This window comes from Silurus meridionalis, chromosome 28 (assembly GCF_014805685.1).
Source record: "Silurus meridionalis isolate SWU-2019-XX chromosome 28, ASM1480568v1, whole genome shotgun sequence".
Lineage (NCBI taxonomy): Eukaryota > Metazoa > Chordata > Actinopteri > Siluriformes > Siluridae > Silurus > Silurus meridionalis.
Window position 1 is genome coordinate 7,296,292 of NC_060911.1, and position 25,141 is coordinate 7,321,432.

At 36.3% G+C, this 25,141-nt stretch overlaps 1 protein-coding gene across 13 annotated transcripts in view; it reads left to right on the forward strand.

Moving 5' to 3' along the window:
* Positions 1–4,575: 4,575 nt before the first annotated feature.
* The window catches only part of nrxn2b (neurexin 2b), a 634,852-nt gene continuing 614,286 nt past the window's right edge, over positions 4,576–25,141 (forward strand). For 9 of the 13 annotated variants that reach the window (XM_046843331.1, XM_046843340.1, XM_046843334.1 and 6 more), the window contains exon 1: positions 4,577–4,816. The gene's annotated coding sequence lies outside the window, so the exon portion shown is untranslated. Of the gene's footprint in view, positions 4,817–25,141 lie in introns of all 13 variants that reach the window. The other 4 variants (XM_046843333.1, XM_046843337.1, XM_046843339.1 and 1 more) reach the window with 2 other exon arrangements.

The following is a 25,141-nucleotide window of genomic DNA, read 5'->3' on the forward strand; positions in this document are numbered from 1 at the left end:
TTCATGTGTCTTTTATGCAAGGTTCTTATCTGACTGCTTTTTCACACCCGCAGGCAAATAACCAACCTCCTGCTTGTGCGACTTGTGATTGCATCACATGGGATTTCTAGTCTCAACCAGATGCCCTGCAAACCTTTCTGGCAAGATACAAAAAAAAAAATCCAACAAAGAAAAATGATGCAGCCGTCACTCATATTTGTACTAGTATTCATTCATAAAGCAACATGTGTCCGTGATGTATTTGTTTTTAACTTTTAAAGGTAGAAAATAGCTTAGATAATACAATTTCCACATCATTTTGTTAAAATGTTTATTTTCTGAAGGTCGAGACAGCAAAAATGTATCATTATATTTTAGCTCTAACCATAGCCACACATAATGGGCTTTTTCAGACCACCAGGGATACATGTCTCATCACATATGCTGGAATACTCAATCGATCACCAACAACATGATTCTTTAAAATGTAAATGTACATGCAAAAAATGAAAAACGTACATTACTGACCTGAAGAATTATTATTTATCTGCATATAAGCGCGATTTGGAATAACCATCTATCAGACAATTCACAGAATGAAACATATACTGAACTGACTGACAACACTGATCTCCATCCTGACTTCCAGCACTGTTGAATTTATGATCAAGCTGATGAAATAGGAAGAGAGACAAAGTAGAGGCTCATTCAGTAGCCTGGGTGAAACTGGACATATGTTCAATCAGCTTTTTGAGGGACTAATGTGGAATGAGATATTAAAGAATTATACTTTTCTTACACTTCATTTAAAATTGTGATGAAACATTACAGGTAAAAAGCATATTTAAAAACATTGTTTAAACTATCCAAATCACAATACATTTTTGCAATTAAACAAATTTTATTCTAATATTTTTAATGTAATGATTGTGAAAATGTAAATGTATTTCTGCAAATATGGCTTCATCTAATTAAATATTGAAATACTTATTTTAAAAAAGCCAAAAAAAAAAGTTTTTTACATTTTTAAAAGAAATTCTTTCCAGAAAAATGTAGTTGAATGCCATATATTTATTGTTTATTTGTGATAATAGCATTTTCAAAAATCAAATGTATATCTATCAATACTCAACATTTTCTAAACTTCCACTGTAATCTCCTTCTTTCGGCTTCTCCCTTAGGGATCATCCGTCTCCATACCCCCCTGTCCTCTACATCTGCCTCTTCCAAACCAACTACCTGCATGTCTTCCCTCATCACATCCATTAACCTCCTCCTTGGTCTTCCTCTTTTCTTCCTTCTGGTGGTTTCATCCTCAGCATTCTCCTACCAATATACCCCATGTCCCTCCTCTGCACATGTCCAAACCATCTCAATCGTGCCTTCCTCACCTTGTCTCCAAAACATCCTACATGTGCTGTCCCTCTAATAAACTCATTTCTAATCCTGTCCATCCACATCACTCCCAATGAAAATCTCAAAATCTTCAGCTCTGCTACCTCCAGGTCCACCTTCTGTCTTTTAGTCAAAACTTCCTCTGTAATATCTTTCTAATTGGCGATAGCACCGTACATGTAGAATTTCATTTTCATAAATGTGAAAACCCCCCAGAAATCCTTATATAAAATAATTATAGTTATTTATTATTATTATTATTTTTTAAAGATTTTCAAAGATGTATAGGGTCTGTTAAGGAAATTGATGTGGAAATTGCTGTGACGAATCAACAAAGCTGCAACTCCAACTCCCAGTAAACACCTCGGCATGCAAACATGGCCGCCACAGACCTCACCTTCCACAATGTGCAACTCTCATGGTCTCCCAGCTACTGATTGCACACAAGTGTGCTCAATTACATCCACTCACACATGCTATAAATCTTTCCACACTTAGGCCTCAAGTATTTCCAAGTGTCTGTTCTGTAAGCCTGATTTACTAAGCCTTTTTGTCCTGGTTGCTGCTGTGGTATTTGATTCATTTTTGTCTAACCATTTTGTGATTTTTTTTGCCTACTCTTGTTTGCCCTGTTTACTTATCTGATATTTGCTTTGCCCTGAACTTGACTCTGCCTGTTGTTCTGAATTCATCTGCATCGATTTAGTAAAATACAAACTTCCCTTACCAGCAATTGCATCCTTGTATGTTTTCATAACGTGACGCAAGCACTCGATTCATCAGGATAAACGAATCATTGACTGAAATCTGGGACTGGAAAAATTCTAGTTGCAATAAAATTCAATGAACCCTTAAAGCTTCTGTGTAAATTATTTGTTTTCAGTAAAACTGCCTTAAATTATTAACGAGGTAAAACATGCATATGTTTTAAATGTGTGCTTCAAGGCATGGGATACTAATTAATATGTGCATGCGTTTAGTAGGTGAAAATGAAATTGTTTAGGAAAGTGTGTGCATTTGGCCTTCTTTCAGCAGACTCCAAGAAATCTCAGCGCCAGGAAGGAAGAACATGCAAAAGACCATTTTGGCAGATGCCATAAGCTCAATTGCCAAGACTCTGCTATCTCTTTGCATAGATCTGCTACACTGCTGTGTGGTAATACGTGGGGAGTAGTGAGTAGTTTTATAGGCTTCTTTTTTATAGGGTCTTTGGAGATCAAGTTTAACACCAGGAAAAATCATGCAACATTGAAATGTACATTCTTTACATTTATAATTTATTACAAATAATACAACAGAGCAAAATATCAATTCTACAATGTGTAAATATAAATGAAGTAAGGTTAAAGATGCTTGTTTATTTGTTCTTGAAATATCTTTTATATTTATTACATTCTGAATTTTACTTAGCGTTTGCCAGAGCCCCTAGTGGCAAGATTTTTAACTGCAAACTTGTTTTACCTACACCTTGTGTACCCTCTGTGAACACAAATGCTTTAAATAAAGTAGATATAGTAGATATTAATTTTATCATTCAATACCATCATTTTTAATGTTAGCAAAAATTTACATATTAGCCAATTCTTCCCCCTATCTAACACTGAGATACCTAAAGCCAGACAGCCACACCGTCAAAATTCTGACCATGCTGGTATAGATTAGATTAGATTAGATTAGATTCAACTTTATTGTCATTGTGCAGGGTACATGTACAGAGCCAATGAAATGCAGTTAGCATCTAACCAGAAGTGCATAGATAGCTTATTTACAAGTGGCAGTGTAATAAATAAGGGTATGAGGTTATACAGAAGGTGTAGTAATATGTACTTATAACTGAATAAGGGTATATATAGTGTGGTTTGTATATAAGTATGATACAGTATGAAGTGGTATGACAGATATAGCTGTACAAAAGGAAAAAAAAAGATAATGACTGCCCTCTTCTGCATATTAGAGTTCACAGATGCTAATAATTGCTTAGTATCACTTAGCTTGACAGGGAATTTTGGTTCCTTTCGCTTTTTTGCCACTGATGGGGTTTTGATTGATATCTTTAAAATTTATGGTAAACACTTTTCCATTTCTGGTATGTGTTGAGTCACATGCTGGTTATTTAGTGAATTTCAGAAACTTTCAGCTAAATATATTTTAACTAACTTAATAAAATTAGCCAATCACAAGATCAGCCAAAACCAACCAAAACTCGATTCTACAGAAATTGATTCTCCGACTAAAATGAAATAATTACATTAAAACAAGAACGCAGACCAAAAAAAAATTAAGTTGGAATTTCATCTCTTTTACTGTAAATTTCTTTATTGGATCCTTGTTTTTCTGTTTTAATAGATTTTAATGTGTCACCTCTTCCCTATATCATGAGCTGTTTCTATACTCACCTGCTAGGACTGTTATGCTAGGTCTTTTTGTCAGGTCGGTGATTTTCGTTTGTTACCAAGTTTTGGCTGAAGCGTATGGGTGACCATGCTTTTCCAGTGTTGCTGTGCCAAATCTGTGGAACGACCTTCCACGATCATGACTGTGCTGTCAGTTAGCTTTTTAAAATCAAAATAAAATAATATTTCATGCTTGCATTTATTTATTTATTTGTTTGTTTGTTTAATCTAACTTTTTTTTACATTTATTGTGGTCTGTAGGCATTTTAGTCTCTGTTCTAATATTTTACGTTTGGATAACTATTATTATTTTCATTATTATTAATTTCATTGTTGATGTTTTTGTTGTTCTTGATAATAATAAGGATAAGGATGATCATGTCTACAATAACAAATATGCACCACCTTTTCAGGTAACACCACCCACAATAATAATAATAATAATAATAATAATAATAATAATAATAATAATATAGACATCATGCTGTACATAAATGCATAATTTTCTTTTTTTTGACATTTACAGAGATTATTACATTTGTATCTTAATTTCTTTAGAAATAAGTCTGTATGATGGTGTTTCCCTGAGAATCAATAAATAAATCTTAAATAAATAACAAATAGAATAAATATCCAATATTATATTAACTTCCTTTGAGTACATGGCAAACTCGCCCATTCTTGTAAACACTGTGTGTAACTAAAGGAATAAAAAACAATAATGACGTCAGGTCCCGAGCTTGCCTATCAGAACGCAGTGTGGGTCACGGGGCGGGGTTTGTTGCTGTGTGGGCGGGGTTGTTCCGGCGCTGTGGGCGGTGTTATTCCCTCCCTGAGCGCTGCTGATGCTGCCTACAGACCCGCTCCGGGGATGCAGGTGATACAGGACCGCTCTTATGTGATGCTGCGTGGAGAAACACAAAACTGCATTCTGCTCTGCGCGTTAGTGGATACGAGGCGACCTGGTGGAGGAATGTTTTGAGCTTGCACTTTGTTTCTCTTTTTTTTGCAGAAGAATCAGAAGAGGAGACGGAAAGCCGTTTTGGAAGGTAAAAGCAAATTTTGCAATATAGGGATGAAATGCATTCCGCAGCTCTGGGCAGTTTTCTCACTAGAGATGCATGGAATGCATCTGTATAGAAATGTCTTGAACAGTTTGTTATCTAAAGGAAAGATGCTGATGATCAGGTAATGCTCGGGTTCCTATTGTCGGGCTCATATCTAATAAGGATATGTTTTGTAAATCCCTAATCTGCTTTATTTTACAATCTTTTTAATCCCACACGTTTAGAGACCAGGCTGGCTTGTTTTGCATGTTTATATCTATTCCACATACATTTTTTTTTTTACAGTCTTTGACTGTACGAGTAGTTCATCTCTCATTATAAGGTGCAGAAATGAAGAAAAAAAATAAGAGCCAGATGTGCACGACGCCGTAAAACGCGTGTGTTATTCTACCAAGAATAATAAAGTGGCTTCTGTCACACTGCTTTATTGCTAGTTTTGAGATAACAGGAGCATGCATTTTTTTGTGTGTGTGATTCCTCATTTCTGTCTTACCTACAATTAAACGGGGAAGCAGTTGTTAGAATTTGGTGCATTGTGTGGAAATCTGTCCTTCCAAAGGAATGCAAACTACAGAAGTGACAGATGTGGCTTGTGCATATGGTTTCAAGTCTGATAAAAAAACGAGGCGTTTGACAATAAGAACATGCACTAGAATAAAGAGAGAGAGAGATCGTATTTTTTCAATCAGACTCAAACTCATCACTATTTTGGTCATGCAAAAACGATTACACACACACATGCACGCACACACACACACACACACCGCCCGCGGCTGTACTTCGCACGCATTTTATATACACGCGCATTCCGCGTGAAAGCATGGGCGCGCGCGTTGTTCCTGTTGGATGCTCAGCGCGAGGGGAAACTCTTTCATTCCTACACCATCCAAGCAGCATGCTGGATTTTTTATTTTTGAACAGTGATTCAAACGCTGTATCGATACCAGTGTTTAAAACGAAGCGCACACACACACACACACACACTAAAAAATGAGAGAAAATAAATGGGAATTGGTGCGCGTCGTGACGCCGCGGCGCGCGCGCGCAGGTGGCGCGTGTTTGGAGAGAACAGGGCGGGGTGCGGCGCGTGAAGCGTCGCTCCCAGAGTTCACCCCAAGTACAACTGGACGTTAAATAAAAACCCGAAAAAAATGTCAATTCTGGTATTTTAACTTAAAACTTAATTTATAAATAAACTCCTGAGATAAACGTGAACATTCCGGCCAACTGCTATTTCAAGCAATAAGTACTGAGAATGGAAGATGTGTTACAGAGTAATACAGTAATATCATGTATTTTCTTACTCTGAGTTTAGTATCTGGTCTATTTATTTAAGAATTTGTAGTATAAAGTATAGGGTTTTTAATTTTAGGGTATAGGGTAAAGTATAGAGTTTTTAATTTTAGGGTTTAGGATATAGGGTAAAGTATATGGCTTTTGATTTTAGGGTTTAGGGTATAGGGTAAAGTATAGGGTTTTTAATTTCAGGGTATAGGGTAACGTATAGAGTTTTTAATTTTAGGATATAGGGTAAAGTATAGGGTTTTTAATTATAGGGTTTAGGGTTTAGGATATAGGGTAAATTATAGGGTTTTTAATTTAAGGGTATAGGGTAAAGTATAGGGTTTTTAATTTTAGGGTATATGGTATAGGGTAAAGTATAGGGTTTTTAATTTTAGGGTATAGGGTAAAGTATAGGGTTTTTAATTTTAGGGTATATGGTATAGGGTAAAGTATAGGGTTTTAAAATGTATTGTATTTATTTAAAACAACTCAAAAAGCTCGTTTGTTAATATTGGTATTACAACAAGCATGTGAACATTCAGCCATGTTCAATAATAGCATGACTATTATTACACACTGTTTTATTTTCACAGCCTTTTGGTCAAGTATTTCTACAAACATGTACAAACATGAGCTTTAGTGCTAGCTTGTGTAGATTAGGTTTAATGGTGTTTTGAAAAAGCAAAAGGATTGATGAGGAACTGTTGAAGAAACAGGCATGAAACCTGGTTAGAAAGTTGAAAAAGATTGAATAATATTATAATCTGTTTTATACAATATGTCTGCTAAAGGAAACAGCTGTTACCTCCTGTCCATTCAGTTTAAATAAGTTTACCTCAGGTCAGATTTTTCAGCCTGCGTTTTTTAGCTAATAATATGATTTATTTCAGTTTAAATAACTGGCTAACAGCATTGGCTGACAAAAACAAAACAAAACTTAGTATCACACATTCAGTTCTTTGCAGATTATCTTTTGCAAATATCTGGTCTTATTCATCGAACCATGTTTAAACATTTCCCAAATTCTTCAATAATAGTTTGTTTGGTTATATCTGGCATTAGTGGCACCGAAGTGCCACTTCAGACTGTGGGTTAATATAAAGTTTAAGTTCAGAACTTATATTATAAAAAAATAATATAAGTTCATAATGTGGATTTTTATATATAGTTTAAATTCAAACTGTGGGATTTTATAAATAGTTTGAGTTGGGACTGTGGATTTATATATATATATATATATATATATATATATATATATATATATATATATATATATATAAAGTACAAGTTCGTACTTTGGGTTTATTTATAATTTAATTTTGCACTGTGGAATTTGAAATAAAGTTTAAGTTCAGACTGGATTTTTATATACAGTTTAAGTCCATATTGTGGATGTATATATAATTTAAGGTCAGACTGGGAGTTTACATATAGTTTATTTAAACTTTAACACACATTTTTAAAATATCCCAGTTAAATTTTGCATCAAAAATATACCTGTTAACTAAATAGCTGTGTACTAATTACATTAATTTAACAATGTCTGGACATTGACAGTTGAATTTTAACAATATCTTAAAAAATATATATTAGGATATATAGGATTTTACTATATTATCTGTTTCAGGTTGCAGTTTGCATGTTTTTCTGAAACTAAAATTGGCTCCCAAATGGAAAAAAAAAATTTTTCCCCTAAAACATGTCTCTTAAGGCCTGCTGAGATCCAAGAGAGGTAAATGTAGACATCTTGATAGAAGTCAAAGGCTTGTTAATACTTTTATTGCAACTTCTGTTTTACACTGGAAAGTAGTAGCGTTTTAGTGTTTTGTGTGTAAGGCTCAGGGTTACTGTTCAGAGGGTTGCAGGTTCAAGCTCAGTATTGCCAAGCGAAGGGTCCGTGAGTAAGTTCCATCATGGCTGACCCAGCTCTTTGACCCAGGCTTGCTAACATTGCTGGGATATGTGAAGAAGGAATTTCAGTGTGCTGTAAGTTACATGTGACGTTAAAAGCACCTTTACTTACCAAGTGGACTGTATACATTACACACTGCCCCTTTAATATGTTAAAATGAGTTTATTCTGAATAAACTTTTGTTGAGACACAGATTGTTACCACCAACAGGCATTTTGCGGTGGGGTGTTTTTGTTTTGAATCAGTAGCACGACATCTTTTTTTACAAAATGTCATCCATTCTTTTAAACATCATGCTCAAAAAGCCTGATTTCATGGGGTTTGATGTTCAGAAAGACTAATTCATGTGGTGTATACAGATTGTAAGCGGCGCTCGGAAGCATGAGATGCTTAGATGAAATGGCAATGACACATCAATATCCACATTATAGGCTGGCATGAAGTATTTCGAATGCTCCCCAAAGCTTTACTTAGAAGTGAATTCCAATGACATTTTGAAACAAACACAACAGCAACGATGCACAGCACACTTTCTACCTCATTTCCTAATGCTGAGCTATAGCTCAGCTTCAGGCCAACAACTGTTTTGCTGTTTTATAGAGTATATTCACTGAACTCTCTGAAGGATGTTTCCAAATTTGCTGATGTGCATTGAGATAACTTGTAATAAGTGCAAATTTCCCCCATTTGAATAATTGTTTGAGAACCTCTGTTGCAGCGACGGCTCACTACAAGCTGTGAGTGGATTTTAAGGTCTTTCGTCTCCACTTATCCTGAAATGCATTAAATTCGCACAATGTCTCTGCATGCTAATGAAGTTCCGGGCCGCGACTTTTTCTACCAAATAATCTCTTTTCCAGCGCAGCATCTCATTTGCGGTATTGTCACATTTTTTAAAGACCTTTAGTCGCATCAGATGAAATGGCTTTTTGCTGTTCCAGGTGCCTGACCGAAATAATATATCGCAGCTCATGTAGCCGTTTGAGTCATTTATAGTACACTTATAAGCCTACTAGGCTGATTTGAGTGTGCAGATTAAATATTTGTCTGTGTGTATGCCACAACCTTTTAGGGATAAGGTTACGAGACACCAGTAGATAAAAATGATGTCCTGTGTATTTGATGGTCTTAGTCAGGAAGTTTCACATTAGGGATCATGCTATGGCATTGGCTTTAAAGGGATGGTGATTGCATTTTTAATGTACTAGTGCTGTACAGGATGCATGACAGAAGTGTTTTGGGCTCTATGACCATAAATGATGTAAAATGCTACTAGAATCTGATCTTGTAACAGTAATTATCAAAGTTAAGATCATCAGTTTTTGTTTATTTGTGCTTTGTGTTGTCATTTTCTCTCCTCTGAGATATATAGTGTCTAATATATAGTTACACCACTTCAACACTGATCAGTGAGTCACTAAGGATGAATTAATGTATGAACGAATGAATGACTTTTATTTATAAGTGTGGTCTGTGCACTGTGTGCTTCATATCAGTCCACTTCACTCATGCATTTATTTGACTTGTTATTAAACATTATATATGCTTACAATTATTTTAATCAATTATGCAGACAGGATTAACCATGAAGCCTAAGTGCACACTAAAATGTTGTTCATAGATGAGAACTACCTTGAAATAAACCAATTCCCAAAGCATTATCGCTATGACTTTGACTTTGAACCCTTAGACACGTCTCACTGTAGGATTTACTCTATTCGTTCACGACCCAGGCATGGCCCTGTTGCCCCAGACAGCAAAGGTTTGACTCAGAAGATTTCAGCTTGGTAAAGTAGGAAAGCCAGGCTTCTAAGCTGACCGTAATCCTTTACTCTTCACCAAAGCAAGAATTTAGTTCATTATTTTTCTACTCTTGTCTCTTTCCTCCTCTTTAAAAAAAAGGAAAGAACAGGACTTTTTTTCTCCAAGCCTTATTCTATGATATGTAAGCAGAATTATGAAATCATATTACAAGCCCACCCATTCAGTAATACCCCCTTTAATCCTTAGTGATTAGTCTAGTGTACTATAGAATATCTGGCAATGATAAAAAATAATAATAAAAAAAAGAACAGATCAGAATAACAACTTGTCAAAATGATTTCTACATTAGCACTTCATAAAAATGGACATAAACCTACATTGACATCCGTGCAGAATTTAGTTTGACCACTTAAGTCAGAATTATATGTCAAGTGAAAAGTGAAAGCTGACATGTATTATGTCAACATGACCTCTATTTAGCTGCCTCATGATTACTGACATAAACCTAAATAAATATTTATGCAGACTTAATTAAACAGCCATCAGCTGTCATAAAGGCAACATTAATCAATGTTTATGTCAATTTGGCATACCAAGCTACATTAACAGCTTTGAATGCTTCTAACAACATTAGCTGTCATTAGCTGTCATAAAGGTATGAAGCTGATATAAGTGCCATCATGTCAGCCAACCTACATACCATATTCAGAACAATTGACAAACCTACATCTAAATAGGTTTCATTCAAAATATTATCAGCTGCCATATAGTGTCAATTTTGATACCAGGGTGACATAATACCAGTGGTGGGGGGTCAGGGCCAGCAAAGTCTTCTCTTCTGGCCTAAACACTATCAGAAGCACTGACCTACATTTACAACCTAAATTCTATATTTGTTTCATGAAATTGTATTAATTTATTCCCAACAGTTTATTCTCTTCATTTTGTAGCATTTCTCTTGGCTGCACCTCTTCCAGTATGTGGATGTGGATATTTTGTCCAATCAGATTTCAGTCTCCATGTGGTGCCATGTCAATCTAATCTACCCAGCGCCTTCAAAGTCTGTAGTGCTGGCCTTTTTACCTTAGTCTCTATATAGTCTTTAACCAATCAGATTTCATATTTGCCTCACAGGGCAGCTAGCTGGCCCAGAAAAGTGACAGCATTTTTCCGTCCTCTGATTGGTTGGTCAGAGGGAAACAGCCAAGTTTGACTGGCAAAACACATGTGTAGCTCTGCACACATTAATACATCTGAGTTAAAATGGTTTACATATTTAAAATGCCTCTCTCTCTGTAATGCCACGCTTTGTTAGATTGCGTTTTTGTATTATATTGTATTGTTGGTTTCTATAATTGCGACATGGTGGTATTAAGTCGGGTAAGTCCCCACTGAAGGCCCAGGTACCAAATGCACGGCCGGACACTGCATAATACAGATTTTAAGACACTTTGTGACATCGACATAAGTGTTTCATTAGTGTAAAACATCATGACAACTGACCGTATTTCACTAATTGGCAAATCTTAAACATAAACATGCTAATTCTTTACTGTCAAAGCAGTGCCATAGGTTTAACTAACAAGCTTCTAAGCACAAATATTTAACTTTGCAACATGAAAATTTGCCAACGACAAAAACCATCTCACTTAATGCATGTGCTTTAATTATAGCATGATGACAAAATTCATCATGTGGCAGTTGATTCTTGAATTGCTTGAAGTGCTCATGTAGCCTGGTGAGTCTGCCCAAAGCATTTCTACATTATGTTCTACGATATGTCCTTCTAATGCATAGGAATCATTTTTATTTTACTTCAGCAAGAAGTAGTTTGAAAAAAAAAATAAATGCACCCCAAAGTATCATAAGAGTAGAGCGCTGACTTTATGTCCAGTCAAATGCAGCAGCATTGCACTCTTTGCAAGACTTTAAAACCATTTTGTGCAGACTGCAATGGCAAGTTGGCAATGGCATTTGGGTCTCTCTTATCCATAAGTCTTCAAGATATCGGAGGTTCTTTTTGTTTTATAGATTTATGACAGAGATGATGGTGATGTAATGACATTTTACAGGAGGTACAAAATAAATGGAGGAAAGTTTGTGGACACCTGACCTGTGTTTTTTTGAACATCCCATTCCACACTTAGTTGTCATTGATAGGTAATAATGTTCACTCTTTTGGGAAGATGTTTCACAAGAGTGTGCTTGTGGCGCTTTGTGTTCATTCAGCCACAAGGGTTTTAGGAAAGTCAGGGGTATTTTGTGCTGAACAGGTTGGGTTCTTCTAGTTCAAGTGAAGGGAAAGCGTGAAAATTTTTACCACATACAAAGACATCCTATACAATCGTGTGCGTCTAAGTTATAACTTGCACACATTCCACATTATTAAATGTGAAAAAAATTGCAGTAACCAGTAACTAAATGTTATTATGAGTAGAATAAAACACTTTGATTTTGGTGTTTTGGAGCAAAGGTCCTTCAATTTGTTGTTGTGCCACATCAGATCATCCTATTGTGATTGGTTCCTCATGTAGCTTATGGTATCTTCCTTGCCAAGTTCTTTTATTTATTTATTTATTTATTTTTAATTACAGTGAGTTTTATAAAATACTCTTTTTGTTCAAGAGAATTTAAAAAACCTACTATTGGTTATTTTCGCCAATATGCATCTATATCAAAGTGAACTGACTATGTTATTTGTGAGGTTTCTGGTATAATAGCCAAGGATCAATAATTAGCCAGTCACGTTCCTCTTGTGATGGACTGACATGCTTAAAAGCTTGTGCTGACTCTTTTTTCATTTGCTGAATCCAGTCAGAGATACTGGATACTGGATACAGTAGATTATTGATTTGGAGTAGGTTCCTTTATGTAAAGCACAGACACAGAGGTTTGTGAGTGTATTGTCAGTCACTCACGAAGGTTATTTTTGAGCAAACAATGTTCTCCGCTAGCAAGAATTTTCATCATTGAAAAGAGTTAGAAATGTAGAACAAGTAATTTGCTGTACAAATGCACACACACTGAATCAGACGAGGATTAAATGAATATTTCTGCTTCGTTTGTTTTGGATTTGTGACAAGCGTTCACTGCAGCAGTATTCATTTTACATGTCGATTTGCTGTGGAGTCGAAAGTGAATCCAAAAAGTGTTACGTTTGATCTCATTTCATCCTCTTTGCGAAGAGGTCACTTTTAGAAGTCGTACATCTGCTCTGTTGGTTTATATATTTATATAACATATATAACATTCAGTTCTGGCCACTGGGCTCTAGAGAGCTTTCCAAGTCCCAGACTTGCTGTACTGCTTTTGCTACATGACATTTATCGTTGGGGATGTGTTGTCTTGTTGACATAGTAATGCACGGTCGATGCTCACACATTACACAATCTATCACCAGGAGGAGACCCTGTCAAAGTGTGTATGATCCACCAGTGCAAGATAAATGCAAGAACTGGACAAATATCATGCAGTGTATATTTAGACTCAATTTTTACATAATACGTGCTACATTTTTAGATGATGTTTTACAGTCAGTTTATTGCACATGGTTTACTATATGATGTGAGGATTGACTTGGAGCAAGCTAATGCATATACATATTTTCTGTTCTGATTTCTATTCTTGGCTTATAGAAGTGGAACATGCTGTCGATTTTGACTGTTGTAGCCTGTGCACCCAAAAAATCTGATATATGTTCTGATAAATGTTTTAAAACTTCTATTTCTTCTATTTAATATTAATATTACTGTCATAAGGTTAGATGTCATTACTGACATGCATTCGGTAAGCAGATATTTTGGGCATTAAGGGTTATCAGTGTTTTTGATTGTGCCAAGGAGGACTAATGCCTTTTATTTTATTTTTATTTTATATTCAAGATTTGGGGTGATTATAGGTGGATAAATGAAGTGCTGAAATGAAAAGCTTTGCAACCTTTATGTTGCAGCCTTATTCCAATTCATTATTCTTAAAAAAAAAATAAATAAAAAATGTCTTAAATGTAAAAAAAAAAAATTCTTAAATGTAATAAATTCTAGAATTTATAAAAAAAAAAAGGAAAAAAGAAAAATCACATTTGCCATGAAACTCAGGTGCATCCTGTTTCCACTGATCATCCTTAAGATGTTTCCACAACTTGATTGTAGTCCACCTGTGGTAAATTCAGTTGACTGGACATGATTTAAAAAGGCACACACACCTGTCTATATAAGTACCACCGTAAACAGTGCATGTCAGAGAACAAATCGAGACAGGATTGTATCAAGAGACAGATCTGGGGAAGGGTACAGAAACATTTCTGCAGCATTAAAGGTCTCAATGAGCACAGTGGCCTCCATCATCCTTAAATAAAATAAAGTTTGGAACCACTAGGACTCTTCCTGAGCACAGAAGAAGGACCATAGTCAGGGATTTGACCAAGAACCCGACGGTCACCCTAAAAGAGCTCCATCTCTGCAGCACTCCACCAATCAGGCCTGTATGGTAGAGTTGCCAGATGAAAGGCACTCTTCAGTAAGTTTGCCAAAAGGCACCTGAAGGACTCAGACCATAAGAAACAAAATTATATGGTTTGATGGAACAAAGATTAAACTCCTGAATGAAAAGCAGCAAGTTTGGAGGAAACCAGGCACCGCTTATCACTTGGCTAAAACCATCCCTACAGTAAAGCATGGAGGTGGCAGCATCATGCTGTGGGGATGTTTTTCAGTGGCAGGAACTGGGAGACTAGTCAGGATCGAGGGAAAGATGAATGCAGCAATTTACAGAGACATCCTTGATGAAAACTTGCTCCAGAGAGCTCTGGACCTCAGACTGGGCGAAGGTTTAAATTCCAACAGGACAACAATGCTAAAAACACAGCCAAGATAACAAAGGAGTGGCTACGGGACAACACTGTGAATGTCCTTGAGTGACCCAGCCGGAGTCCATATTTGAATCTGATTAAACATCTCTAGAGAGATCTGTTAAATGGCTATGCACTGATACTCCCCATCCAACCTGATGGAGCTTGAAAGGTTGAATAAATTAATAGAAGAAACTGCCCAAAAATAGGTGTGCTAAGCTTATAGCATCATACTCGAAAAGACTCGAGGCTGTAATTGGTGCCAAAGATGGCTTCAACAAAGTATTGAGCGAAGGCCGTGAATACTTATGTACATGCGATTTTAGATTTTAGATTTTGAATACATTTCTAAAGATTTCAAACAAACTTCTTTCACGTTGTCATTATAGGGGTTTTGTTTTGTACAATTTTGAGGAAATAATGAATTGAATCCTTTTTTAGGTCTGTAAAATGTGCACTGTCCCTTTAATGTGTACCTCCATTGACTTGCCTTTTAACGATGCAGGTGTTATTCTAAGCCAGATATCTAAGGCATTAGGATACGTGAAGGAATGTTTAAATTTATCAAACTAAAACAAATTTAAGTGAGGAGCAGAGCTACACTGTGCTTTAGCTTATAGTTTGGAAAAGGTGAAAACTGAGTCACATTATCCAATCAGCCAATCATGTGGCAGGCTGGGATGAGACATATGAGACAAAAAAAAATTTAGTGGTTGACATGTGTCTTCCAACTTCAATTATGTGGGTATGGACAAATTGTATTTTCATGTTATAGCCTTCCGAGATGCTTTTCTCTAAAGAGTCTTTCACAAATCTTAGATTTTATTGCCATTCAATGTTAAAACTCAGATTTTTTTTCCATACTTAATTGGGAGGTGAACCAATTGACTTTATAATGATAAATACACAGTACAGAATAGTGTGAAAAAAACCCACATCCATCGAGCAGTGGTTCCTTGACAGGAGTGCATCCAGACTGGTTAAAGCTGACAGGAAGGTGATGGTAATTCATATAACTGTTCTTTACAATGCATCCAGGAAAGTACAGTATGTAGATTTGTGAGAAGAAACCTGTTCTGTTTAATCAATAAGTGAAATCTAAGGCAGTTGCAGACTGAAGAAAGCCTTGTCTGGTCAATGTCATCTAACAATGGCAATAAACCTTTATTGTTTATGGACCCATGATTCTGTCCATTAGTCAGGTGAAATAAATCTCACAAATGACTGGAACTGTGTCCCTAAAAAGAAAGTGGGCTGCATGTATGCTTCTCATCACCCATGCTAATTAGGCTTTTAGCTCCTGCAGTGCATCACATGGCGCACCACAGCCGGCCCAATCTCCCAAAGTGCCAAAGAAGCTTGAAAGGCTACAGTGACTCAATGTTTGGCGAAGGGCATGAACTTCACTAACACAATCAGTGTTTTCCACTCCACTCTCTCTTGCTCTCGGTCATATACACATCCACAGGCTGACTTTCAAGTCTGACACGACCCCTAGGCCTCAAATTCTGTATGTGTGTGTGAGCAGAGGAGAGAACTGTACAGAGAGTCATGTTGAGCAGAAAGCAGTGTGTGTATCTCCAGGGTTATTAACCTTTTCAATTTGGCTTGTGAGTCAGTTGTTCATCTTAAAGCACCTCATCCAGTAACAACGGGGTAAAGGCATGTTGTTAGAGAATGTTTGATATTGATTGTACATAGTTACTATAATGTAAAGGTCAATGAAATGGTTAAAAATTATGTACTGTAAAGACTATTTTTATGCATTTTTACATACAAAGTAATGCAGAAATGATGTGACTGTGTCTGTAGGTGGAGTAAAAGAAAGAGAGAGAGAGAGAGAGAGAGAGAGAGAGAGAGAGAGAGAAATGCACCAATACCCAGTCTGTTTGGTCTCTTGGGACAATGTTAATACTGAATGCATTTTTTTTTGCATTCAGTATTTTTTTGCTTATCATTCTATACCCAGTTCTCTTCCAATTTCTGTCTCTACACACACAAATACACACACGCACACGTTTGGTCGCTCTATTTCTCGATTCCACGACAGAAAAAAAAAAAAAAACACTGTCTGCCTATCTCTGTCCCTCTGTAATGCCATTTCCTGCTTCCGGCTTTCTCTATCTCTTCTGCTCATTTTTAAAAAAATGCTGCAAATGCACAGTGGAAAGGTGGGCTGGTGCAGCTCTTGGATTATTATTCTGTTCTTTGTTCAAAATAATTTTAAAAAATGTTAAAACTTTCTTTCTTTCTTTCTTGCCTTCTGAGTGTTCTATTACTGTTCTCTCTGCATAGTCAATGTGATTAAATATTTCTTCTTTCTCAGCCTTTCACACATGCTCACACATGTCCTGCGTCCATCCCTCCCTTCCTCTCTTTCTCTCTCTCTCTCTCTCTCTCTCTCTCTCTTTCACTCTCGCTATCGCTCTCTCGCTCTCTCTAGTTCTTTAAATAAGCTGCACTATACATTTTTACGTTCTTTTAAAATCTTGAACTACTTCTTTCCCCTTTGTTTCTCTCTTTCTCTCACTATCTCTCTCTCCTATGGTAATGTGCAGCTGTGAACTATATTCGACCTGTTTTTTCCTCAAATTATCATAAAAACCCAATTTTGGCCCAGGAAGCTGAATAGCACAGTGCATTTGAAGACACTAATTCAGATTCAGGAAAGTAAAAGAGAGAAGAGAGATTCATTAGAGCTACATGATATCCAGAAAGCATGGTTCTTCAAAGGTTTTATAGATAGTAAAGTGTGAATAATGTTTTACAGGAATTGCACCTTTTAAACTTCTATACCGAATGCGTACGTTTTTTATTTAATTGACAAAAGAAAAAATAACAATTAGGGTAATTGTTACAATGATCAGTGCATTTGTTGGGAGCAGTAGTGATACGTCACTGGGGAAAAAATCAGCGATTGGTTGTTAGGAACAAAGTGATTATATTGGGCAAAATCTTGATTAGTAATTAGTCAATGGGAACAGTTGTGATCAATGATTTTTTTTTTGGGAACAGTGGTGAATAGTGGATAGGTTTTTTTGGAACAGTGGTGAACACTGGTTGTTTTTTTGGAAACAGTGGTGATCAGTGATTGTTTTTTTGGGAACAGTGGTGATCAGAGATTGTTTTTTTGGGAACAGTGGTGATCAGTGATTGTTTTTTTGGGAACAGTGGTGAACATTGGTTGTTTTTTTGGGAACAGTGGAGAACACTGGTTGTTTTTTTGGGAACAGTGGTGAACATTGGTTGTTTTTTTGGGAACAGTGGTGATCAGTGATTGTTTTTTTTGGGAACAGTGGTGAACACTGGTTGTTTTTTTGGGAACAGTGGTGATCAGTGATTGTTTTTTTGGGAACAGTGGTGATCAGTGATTGTTTTTTGGGAACAGTGGTGATCAGTGATTGTTTTTTGGGAACAGTGGTGATCAGTGATTGTTTTTTTGGGAACAGTAGTGATCAGTGATTGGTTTTTTTTTGGAACAGTGGTGAACACTGGTTGTTTTTTTGGGAACAGTGGTGATTAGTGATTGTTTTTTGGGAACACTGTTTTTTTGGGGGGGAACAGTGGTGATCAGTGATAAGTCATTAAGAAGAATGATGATTTGTGATTGGTTTTTGGGAATAATTATCACCAGTAAAGATTGGTCATTAAGATAAATTCTACCACCTTCAATTGACGGGTGCCATACATCATGCCTTAAATATACAAATTGAATTAAAAATTATTGGGTGGGATCATGGGGTCATTATCTACAAAAAAAATGGGGCAGTATTCAACCCCTTTGCTATAAAATCCTCAACTTAATTCTGGTGTAATCAGCAGTCTTGCAATTAGTTAAATGTAGTCTACATGATCTCAATATAAATACACCAGTTCCAGCTAAAAGACAAGCTAGAGGCAGAGCTGCAGGGGTTGAATATTTATGCAAGTCACCATATATGCTTATTAAATATTAACGACTAATAGGTAGGAATCATTCTTGTAGTACTCAATACTCAACCTCGTTCTCACAGCACACACTCACATATTTATTCTGTGTTCTCAGAAGAGTCTGGATTTAATTATTCATGTGTGTGGTGTGGGTTAGAAGGAAGCAGAACTAGCAGAAGGGCCTTTCCTTAACAGCTAAACCCATTTGACTCACGGATATTCAGTCAGAAGCCAAAAAAATCCTGTTACACCAGCATCTTAAACAAGCGTTGTTATTGCTTTTCCTGATAAAACTGCATTGTTGGTGGTGTTCTTTGTGAACTTTTGTTTTGTTGATGATGCCTTTTTTCTTTGTGTCTGGTATTAAAATGCTATCCATCTACCATAAAAATCTGTTTGTACAGAAGAGCATGTGTGTGTGTGAGAGGGAATCCTTTTATTTTCTATCTGCTACCCAGTCATTTCAGCACTGAGCGGATGATCGTGTTATGCGGCCTTCACACCGAGCCAGAAAAACAAAATTATAAGGACTACATGGGCTCTGTTTCCATGAATATGGCACACACACACACACACACACACACACACACACACACACACACGTGCGCAAGAAACAAAACACAAGATAAGTGCCAAGCCTAACCCTGAGTGAAAACTCATCTGCACAGTCATAATTTGACTTCTAAAAGAAATCAACTGTAAACAGATGATGCTTTTATATAAATAATAGCCTTACAGACTTAAGTGCTATTCAAGAGTTATACAAGTGTTACAAACTTTACAATTTCACGAACTCAACTTTGTATCATGTGACTTCATTATGTTGTACATGATAGAAAACATGCAATGTGAAATAAAAGCAAGTGCTGTTCGTGCGCTTCTGTTTGCTTTATTTCATTTGGATGTATTGATTTCATTGTATTACATCAGAGAACAGCAACAACAAAACACTATTTCCATCTTCAGTCTGCATTTTTTCTTTTTATCCGCTGAAATGTTTTCATGCTTAAAGGCAAAAAGTTACGATTAACAGTAAGGTCTAGCCACCAGACACAAGAGTAGGCTACAACCACAAATCTTGTTTTTTTGTTTTGTTGTACACGTTTTCAGTGTATCCTTATGCATTGCTAAAATTATCCTTCATACAGTCAGAAAAGTGAAGCCAACTGAAATGAGAGAGTAACAGAGAGAGAGAGAGAGAGAGAGAGAGAGAGAGAGAGAGAGAGAAAAGGTGCACATGTCAATACTTTCTCTCTCTCTCTTCATGTGTTTGTCATTTTTGGCAAGGTCATTTCATCTGCAGCTGTCATGTGTCTGACCTTCAGATTTTTTGCTCCTCATGTGTGTCTTTGTAAACACATAGAGAGTAGTGTATATAACACTTATTTACACACTTATACCCACCCATAGCACCGGGGCTTTGTTTAATCAAGCCTGACATGTGACTCAGCATGAATAAGGTAGATTGCCAAGTGTGTGTGTGTGTGTGTGTGTGTGTGTGTGTGTGTGAGAGTGTGAGTGTGAGATAGAGAGAGAGGAAGAGAGAGAGAGAGAGAGAGAGATAAGGGGAAAAGGGTGGGGAAATTTTAAAGGTCTTACTTAAGGTTTGTTTCTTTTTTTCTTTTTTTCTTTCTTTCTTTCGCTCTCGCTGTCTCTTTTGGTATAGTTTATGTGTTAAATGTGAAGATAACACTCTGATCAGTTCTGCTGTAAATCTTTATATTTACAACTTTAGATCTCAGCAGCTGTGATCTGCAATGAACAAGATATTTCTCTCCGATCACATGCCCTTTGCACAGAATTCACTTTTGGTTGTATTCAGAGCAAATTTAATTTGACTTATTTATTTTCTGGTTGCCATTTCAGATTCTTAAACGTGTAGCATATAAGATTTTCAAGCTAAAAAAAGGGTAGATAGATAGATAGATAGATAGATAGATAGATAGATAGATAGATAGATAGATAGATAGATAGATAGAGACAGACAGACAGACAGACAGACTCACCTATCACAGCAGCACAGACAGTAAAATTATACTAAACATTTTACATCATTGATGAAAGATCACAAAGAAAATATATATCGATATGCAGTATATAAAGACATGCATAAGTGTATATAAAGAAGGAACAGATACAGTGTGGGTGTGATGTGATAATGCAAAAGTGTTTTTTTTTGTGTGTGAAAATTGCTGATACACCAGCAGACTTGAGGTAAATTCAAGTGACAGTGCAGTGCAAACATCAAAGTGAACATTGTAAGCAGTGTAACAGCAAAAGCCTGAAATGCATTGAAGCGGCAATGCATATGGTTATAAACAGTGGATGTGAACAGGTCATGTTCACACATTGCTCATTGAGCTAATCCTAAGATTGGCTCAGTGCAGTCTCAATCTTGTACAGAGAGATCGCTGTTGGAACAAAAGATCTCCTGTAGCGTTCATTTCTACAGCCGAGCTGAATGAGTGTTTTTCTAAAGGAGCTGCCATGCAAGTAGGTCATGAAAGGGATGCTTTTTTTTTGTCCATACTAGCTTTCTACTAAGTGTCCCCTTTTCCACCACCTCAAAACTGTCTAGTGAGCAGCCCAAGACAGACCCAGCCTTTTTAAAAAGTTTGTTTGCATCTTCAGCCCATGTGTTTCCTTCCCAGCATACTGCACTGTAGCACCAGCAACTACAGACAGGTAGAAGATCCCCAACATCTTATTGCAAACATTAAAGTACCTGAGCTTTCTCAGATAGTAGAGTCTACTCACCTCATTTCTGTATACAGCCTCTGAGTTGACCTTCCAGGCCAGCTTGTTGTCAGGATTGACACCAAAATATCACAACGTGTCAACCATCTCAATGTCTTGACCCTTGATGGTAATGGGTCTGGTTATGGTCTTCTTCCGCCTGTAACCTCACCACCATCCCTTTTTTTTTCCACAGAGAGCAGTTAATGTTTTTCCAGCACCATTTGACAAATTTGTTTATCAGGTTCCTGCCGGTCCTGTCTCATCTGACCCCGATAGAATCATTAGAAAAGATTATGAAAAGTGGGTTATAGTCCAATCTTAAAATTACACAAGATTAGATAGAACTCAAAACAACATGGCTTCCACCCTCATTGTCCAGTTTCTTATAAAATAACACTTGATACAGAAAACCATATTTTATCTACTATATATACTTGATGGACTACACAGTTGCTGTTAAAATAACATTCCTTTTTCTGAAAAGATGTGCCACTAGATTTTTGGAGATAAATTGGAGATTTGTGCTTCATTCAGCCAACTCACACAAAACAATATCTTCCCTGGATCTGACTTTGTGCACAGGGGCATTGTCATGGTGGACAGGTCTCGTAATTCATGTGAAGAGTAAATTCAAATTTAACACTACTGCCTCCAACTGCACCATGTACAATTGTGTGCCTTCAATGTTGTGGTAACAGTTTGGGGAGGAACCAAAAACAAAACGCATTAAAACTGCATGCTTGATATCAAGCCGCTTCACCTCTGAAGGCGTGCTGTGGTTTCTGCCACAAGACGTGAGCAGTAGAGCCTATAAGTCCTCTGAGATGTAATGTGCAGCCTCTATGGATCATATTTGTTTGTCCAGCACATCCCACAGATTCGCAATCAAATTGAGATCTGGGGAATGTAAATGCCAAATCAACACCATGAACTCTTTGTCCTCCAGTCATTCCTGAACAATATGCTGACGTGTGTGTGTGTGTGTGTGTGTGTGTGTGTGTGTGTGTGTGTGTGTGTGTGTATATATATATATATATATATATATATATATATATATATATATATATATATATATATATATATATATATATAGTACGCCAACATCTATCTCACCTCTGAATACAGATCTAAGCCTTTAAAAAAGATGATACCATGCACCATATTCCTGATCACATGGTAAACTTTCAGACCTTTAAATAACACGCTGCAATATTACCTTGACCTAAGCAAACCAGACGCTTTTGTGGAAAGTTAGAATAGACTGACTGACTCTGTAATAGCTGTGAAAACACTAGACTAATGTTGCCTGTGGGAGGGTGATTCTTTTTTCTTTCCTTCTAATTCTCTGCTGAGTCTTTCTGATGACGCAATTGATCTTTTCAGCCTACTTGAGGTTATGCCTGCTACTTTGTGGGCTTTCACTGATATTGAATAGATTTTCATGGCCTAATTGGGGCCAGGTTTTTTTTTTTTCTTCTATAGATAAGTGCCCATTTATAGGCGTGTTAGGCAAGATCTGTTAGGATTATTTGTTAAGATTAACTGCTAGGTCACTAACAGTAAAATAGGTGGAGTCGAGAGTGTACACAGGACAATTATTTGGCTGTACTGGGTGTTTGCTTGTTCCAGTCATTTCATTTTTTTATTTATTCATGTATTCATTAATGAGTGAGTTCATTAAATAATCAGTGGTAAACAGTAACGAAGTAAATGTAATTTGCTTCTGTACCTAAGTAGCTTTTTCACATATCTGTACTTTACTGAATTAAGTATTTCCATTTAGGGAGGCTTTTAATTTAACTTCACAACATTTCAAAGTCAAATATTTGACTTTTTACCCGACTACATTTTGCAAAATCGTAAAAACTTAACTGGTCACTTGCACAGCAATCCACCAATCAGGGTCGAGCACCCACTTTGTTTTAAACTTGTTTTGACCGGCGCTTGGTGTATCTACTTATCACCAACATACAGTTGGTGATACAGTTCAGTTCATAAATGATGGAAGGAACTTCTGACTTTAAATTTCCACAACACCCGTGGTCTTATTTGTGCAATTTTTATTTTTTTTTCAAAGTAGTTACAAAGAAGGTTTTGGGCTCATGATGATTTTAATATAAAATTAATAGTGTTTGACTCATTAATATTATTTTATAAATAGATCGGTGTTCTGAGAGTAACATAAACTGTAGTAACTGAAGTTTCACATAAACTGGGTAGATTAAACAGGAGTCTTGTGACAAAAATGATAATAGGAACATTAAAGCCATAATACATCAATACTTTGGATACTTAAGTACATATGCAGGCAAATACTTTTGTACTGTTACTCAAGCGAAAGTGTAAAATGAGCTTTTACTTTCGTAATATTTTACCTACTGTATCTCTACTTTTACTCAAGTACAGGGTTTGTGTATTTCATCCACCACTGTGATTGATTCATTACAGGTGGTCCATGTAAACAATCCAAGCTCTTTGTACTGGAACACAGTTTTTCAAACAGGTTTCCTTAGCTGCATATATACTTTGTTCTGAAATTATTGCTTCAATAAAATTTCTGAGCATAATATGAGCATATTTTATTTTTTTATATGTTTCTAAGTAACCCGTGTAGCTAAGAATTACAGTGGGTCACATATGGTACCGTTAAATACACAATTACTGCTGATTGTGTTTAAGTAAAAATAAAAGAAAAACTGTTTAAAACTGCAAGCTATACAGCTATTGCAAAATAAAAATATTGCTATTGCTAAAATGCGATGCATTGGCTGTGTATAAATAAACTTTAATTAACAAGTTCCATAATTCTGTGATAAATAATTTACTGCTTTATAAGCTTCTTGGCCAATTTTAATGATCAGTCGACTTCAACCTGTGTCAGGTGAATTATTTTTTCCCAAATCACCTTTTAAAAAAAAAAAAAAAAAACTCATTTTTTTTCTGCCAGGCATCTCTAGATCTCTATCTGAGTCCTGCTCCAGAGTTGTCCATATTTAATCGCATCATATCATAAAAAATGCTGTATGGAGCTTTTCTGCCAATCCCAGGTAAAGAAAAAAGCATAATGCTGACACTAATATGCTTCCATATTCAAGTTCTTTTCTTGGTACTTTGGATTTTTTCATATTTAATTACATCATGCTTCTATCCAGACCTGCTCTGATGTTTTCAACACACTTGGGGATAGTTATAAAATAGGTAATGGGAAGCTTCTAGCTCTGGCACTTGAGGCATTCCTGCCAGGAAGCGTTTCACAGACGGACCGAAGAGGGAGTGCTAATTAAAATGCAATAAGGGCACATTTTGTTTTGTTGGCAAGGATTTCTGGAGCAATCAGTAGCGGAACGTGTTCCACATATTCGTGCCGGTCGAGGTTTCGTCTAAAAGTCTTCACTAATGCTGTCATACATTGTAAATCTGAGTCTGGGATATTTCACAGCGGTGCATTAGCAGGCTCCTAGAAAAACATTAAGCATATTCCGATTCTTTTTATTTACAATTAAAATGGTTATACTTTCCTCCTAATTTTAGTAATTGCTCGAAATGTCAAATGCCTTTTGATAATTTTTCTAGATAATGAAGGAAAAGCTAAGAGCTTTATCTTTTCTTGATAAGGGTGACTCAAGCGAAATTTGTTCAACCGAAAGGCAGCTGAGACTAAAGCATGTTTGTTTCTCATTAATTGATGTTTGTCTTCTTCCAGCTCAAGCTGCCAGCTTGCATGTGTGTTTTGGACCTAGTCTTTTCTCTTTTTGGCATCAAAATATAAATATGTTTAAAAAGCTCAATTTGGGAAGCTTATGCATTTCATTAATAAATCACAGAAATAAAT